The sequence below is a fragment of the Oncorhynchus masou genome, unplaced genomic scaffold, assembly GCF_036934945.1.
Source record: "Oncorhynchus masou masou isolate Uvic2021 unplaced genomic scaffold, UVic_Omas_1.1 unplaced_scaffold_3545, whole genome shotgun sequence".
NCBI classification, from domain to species: Eukaryota; Metazoa; Chordata; class Actinopteri; order Salmoniformes; family Salmonidae; genus Oncorhynchus; species Oncorhynchus masou.
In genome coordinates this window covers 22,476-27,500 of record NW_027009952.1, presented here as the reverse complement: position 1 = coordinate 27,500, position 5,025 = coordinate 22,476, and positions in this window count along the sequence as shown.

Genomic DNA, 5,025 nt, shown 5'->3' with positions numbered 1-5,025 from the left:
TTTCAGACAACAATCCTTCTCTGCCTTAAATGGTAGAAATGAAACAGGTTACCTCTCGCCTTACATCATACCCCAACTCTAGGGGAGGTACACACACGCGCACACACACACCAGCAGCTCTCAGGGAGGCAGGAGCTGCTCGTCTCATCTTCTTCTGACACAATAAAGGATGAAAGACATTTTTATTCCTTTATTTAACTAGGCAAGACAGTTAAGAACAAATTCTTATTTTCAATGACAGCCTAGGAACAGTGGGTTAACTGCCTGTTCAGGGGCAGACGACAGATTTGTACCTTGTCAGCTCAGGGATTTGAACTTGCAACCTTCCAGTTACTAATCCACTGCTCTAACCATTAGGCTACCCTGCCACCCCAGGGTAGCTTTTATGAGTTTTATGAGTTTTTATAAGACTGCTCTTTGCGTTATTCATCCCCTGAGGGACAAAGCTTTATGTTGTATCTCACATATAAAGAGAGAGAAAGAGAGAAGCGAGGTAAATAGAGGTTTGGCCTATCATACAGTACACCAGTCATACAGTACACCAGTCAACCCTTTCTAAAGATGTACTGTTGTCTGAGTGACGCTCTGTGCAACATGTCTTGACAGAAAGATCCAGTGAAAACACCAGGTATTGTCTCTCTCAGCTGGGCCCGGTCTTGTAAGCTGGGCCAAAGCATCTCAGCTTTATCTATGGTAGTTTTGTTTTGAGCCGGATAAAAGTAATCTAATCAGGGAGAATCATAATATACTGTAGCCCAAAATATTGTGTGGCTTTCATTTTAGCACGTAGCATGTCTACAAGCATAGGTACTGTCCAAGCACAATGACCCAGCTATTGTTGTTTTCTCCACTCATTTCTACCATTAATTACCTTAGCTAGCAGGGTATACTACAAAGCAAGATCAATGACATCTAACTTGAATAAATATTCTGAAAGAACTTTCAATTATTTTGAAAGATTGACTCAAAAACCAAAAACACATATTTAAGATTAGGTTGGGGTCAGTAGTTATCAAATCGATAGTTATTTCTGGTTGTTTATGAAAGTTAGCTGGTTAACTCATTGATCCTGCTTTGTATTATACCCCAGGTGTTTAAATCTTCTGTCGTCTCCTTGTTTTTTCCCATGTTAATACCAGAAACACCTGCCGGCACATCATACCTCATCAGCATGATTGACAGCTAGTACGTGTAATTTACATTTGACATTTGAGTCATTTCGCTGACGCCCTTATCCAGAGCGACTTACAGTTAGTGTATTCATCTTAAGATAGCTGGGTGGGACAAACACATATTACAGAAAGTACATTTTTCTTCAATAAAGTAGCCATCTGTAGAGTCGGGGAGGGGGGGCGGTCAAGTTCAGGTGCTGGTTCAGTTTTTATATTTTTATTCTCCATCAACACTTACTGCCTCTAAGTCATGGCCAGACACCACAGTAATTATCAGTGATAGGGCTAAAGACACCACAGTAGTCATCAGTGATAGGGCTAAAGACACCACAGTAATCAACAGTGATAGGGCTAAATACACCACAGTAATCATCAGTGATAGGGCTAAAGACATGACAGTAATCAACAGTGATAGGGCTAAAGACACCACAGTAATCATCAGCGATAGGGCTAAAGACACCACAGTAATCAACAGTGATAGGGCTAAATACACCACAGTAATCATCAGTGATAGGGCTAAAGACATGACAGTAATCAACAGTGATAGGGCTAAAGACACCACAGTAATCATCAGTGATAGGGCTAAAGACACCACAGTAATTATCAGTGATAGGGCTAAAGACACCACAGTAATCATCAGTGATAGGGCTAAAGACACCACAGTAATTAACAGTGATAGGTCTAAAGACACCATAGTAATCATCAGTAATAGGGCTAAAGACACCACAGTAATCAACAGTGATAGGGCTAAAGACACCACAGTAATCAACAGTGATAGGGGTAAAGACACCACAGTAATCATCAGTGATAGGGCTAAATACACCACAGTAATTATCAGTGATAGGGCTAAAGACACCACAGTAATCATCAGTGATAGGGCTAAAGACACCACATTAATCAACAGTGATAGGGCTAAAGACACCACAGTAATCATCAGTAATAGGGCTAAAGACACCACAGTAATCAACAGTGATAGGGCTAAAGACACCACAGTAATCAACAGTGATAGGGCTAAAGACACCACAGTAATCAACAGTGATAGGGCTAAAGACACCACAGTAATCATCAGCGATAGGGCTAACGACACCACAGTAATCATCAGTGATAGGGCTAAAGACACCACAGTAATCATCAGTGATAGGGCTAAAGACACCACAGTAATCAACAGTGATAGGGCTAAAGACACCACAGTAATCATCAGCGATAGGGCTAACGACACCACAGTAATCATCAGTGATAGGGCTAAAGACACCACAGTAATCATCAGTGATAGGGCTAAAGACACCACAGTAATCATCAGTGATAGGGCTAAAGACACCACAGTAATCATCAGTGATAGGGCTAAAGACACCACAGTAATCAACAGTGATAGGGCTAAAGACACCACAGTAATCATCAGTGATAGGGCTAAAGACACCACAGTAATCAACAGTGATAGGGCTAAAGACACCACAGTAATCATCAGTAATAGGGCTAAAGACACCACAGTAATCAACAGTGATAGGGCTAAATACACCACAGTAATCAACAGTGATAGGGCTAAAGACACCACAGTAATCAACAGTGATAGGGCTAAAGACACCACAGTAATCAACAGTGATAGGGCTAAAGACACCACAGTAATCATCAGCGATAGGGCTAAAGACACCACAGTAATCAACAGCGATAGGGCTAACGACACCACAGTAATCATCAGTGATAGGGCTAAAGACACCACAGTAATCATCAGTGATAGGGCTAAAGACACCACAGTAATCATCAGTGATAGGGCTAAAGACACCACAGTAATCATCAGCGATAGGGCTAACGACACCACAGTAATCATCAGCGATAGGGCTAACGACACCACAGTAATCATCAGTGATAGGGCTAAAGACACCACAGTAATCATCAGTGATAGGGCTAAAGACACCACAGTAATCATCAGCGATAGGGCTAACGACACCACAGTAATCATCAGCGATAGGGCTAAAGACACCACAGTAATCATCAGTGATAGGGCTAAAGACACCACAGTAATCATCAGCGATAGGGATAACGACACCACAGTAATCATCAGTGATAGGGCTAAAGACACCACAGTAATCAACAGTGATAGGGCTAAAGACACCACAGTAATCATCAGTGATAGGGCTAAAGACACCACAGTAATCATCAGTGATAGGGCTAAAGACACCACAGTAATCATCAGTGATAGGGCTAACGACACCACAGTAATCATCAGCGATAGGGCTAACGACACCACAGTAATCATCAGTGATAGGGCTAAAGGGGGAAGGGTACAGTATAACATTCGCCAAAAAGCGAGTGAGTGATCACACAGGAGAAACAGCTGTCGACCAAGCGTCACTGTCGTTTGACGTACTTGTACTTCACAGGTGAGACCTCCTGGGCATGGAAATGAGTGCCAAATAGACACGGGATGGAGTGAACATGACGGCGCCCGAGCCTGTCTGCGTGTGTACATGCCTTTCCCTGTCTTTCATTCAAGTCTCATAGTGACTCAGAAGAGGAGAGAGTAAACCCCTGGGGAGGATCTCTGTCTGTCTGTCTGTCTGTCTGTCTGTCTGTCTGTCTGTCTGTCTGTCTGTCTGTCTGTCTCTCTGTCTCTCTGTCTCTCTGTCTGTCTGTCTCTCTGTCTGTCTGTCTGTCTGTCTCTCTGTCTCTCTGTCTCTCTGTCTCTCTGTCTGTCTGTCTGTCTGTCTGTCTGTCTGTCTGTCTGTCTCTCTGTCTCTCTGTCTCTCTGTCTCTCTGTCTGTCTGTCTGTCTGTCTCTCTGTCTGTCTGTCTCTCTGTCTGTCTGTCTGTCTGTCTGTCTGTCTGTCTGTCTGTCTGTCTGTCTGTCTGTCTGTAGTACAGTATCCAGTCCTGTCCTGTGAGTGCTGGTTCATGTTAAAAAACCATAAACAGTGGGGACTCTTCGAGTCGCATTCTTGTGTCTGCAGTATTCTGTCTCAAGGTGATCAATTGTTGGAAAGACACACAGTTAAGTTAAGAAAGACCTTCACACACACACACACACACACACACACACACACACACACACACACACACACACACACACACACACACACACACACACACACACACTTGTGCCTGCTGCATACTGACACTCCCTCCCTGTCTCTGCTTCCTTAAGTTCCTACTGTGTCTTAACTGAAGTGCTCAGCTGCTATTTCGAGAACCAGAGAGGATGAAAGTCAAAGATATAGCCAATCTAGCAGTCCTCTCTCCCCCCAGTCACTCACTCTGTTTCTCTGCATGGGTTTGGACTTTTGGGCCTCCAGCCTCCCAGCAGAGAGCCTTTGAAGTAAAAACATCCCTAAAGTGGAGGCCCAGTGGTGGGGTAAGGGGGTGTTCAGTCAGCTTTAGCCACATAAAAAAATACTACAGTTTACTATAGAATACTATAGTATTCCAGTCTGTGTTAGCAAAACAGTCCCATAGTTTAGCATCTGCTTAATCTGACCACTTTTTTATAGACCGAGTCACTGGTGCTTCCTGCTTTAATTTTGGCTTGTAAGCAGGAATCAGGAGGATAGAGTTATGGTCAGATTTGCCAAATGGACAGCGAGGGAGAGCTTTGTATGCCTCTCTATGTGTGGAGTAAAGGTGGTCTAGAATGTTTTTCCCTCTGGTTGCACATTTAACATGCTGATAGAAATTAGGTGAAACTGATTTAAGTTTCCCTGCATCAAAGTCCCCGGCCACTAGGAGCGCCGCCTCTGGATGAGCATTTTCCTGTTTGCTTGTGACGGAATACAGCTCATTGAGTGCGGTTTTAGTGCCAGCATCGGTCTGTGGTGGTACGTAGACAGCTACGGATAATACAGATGAAAACTCTCTAGGTCGAT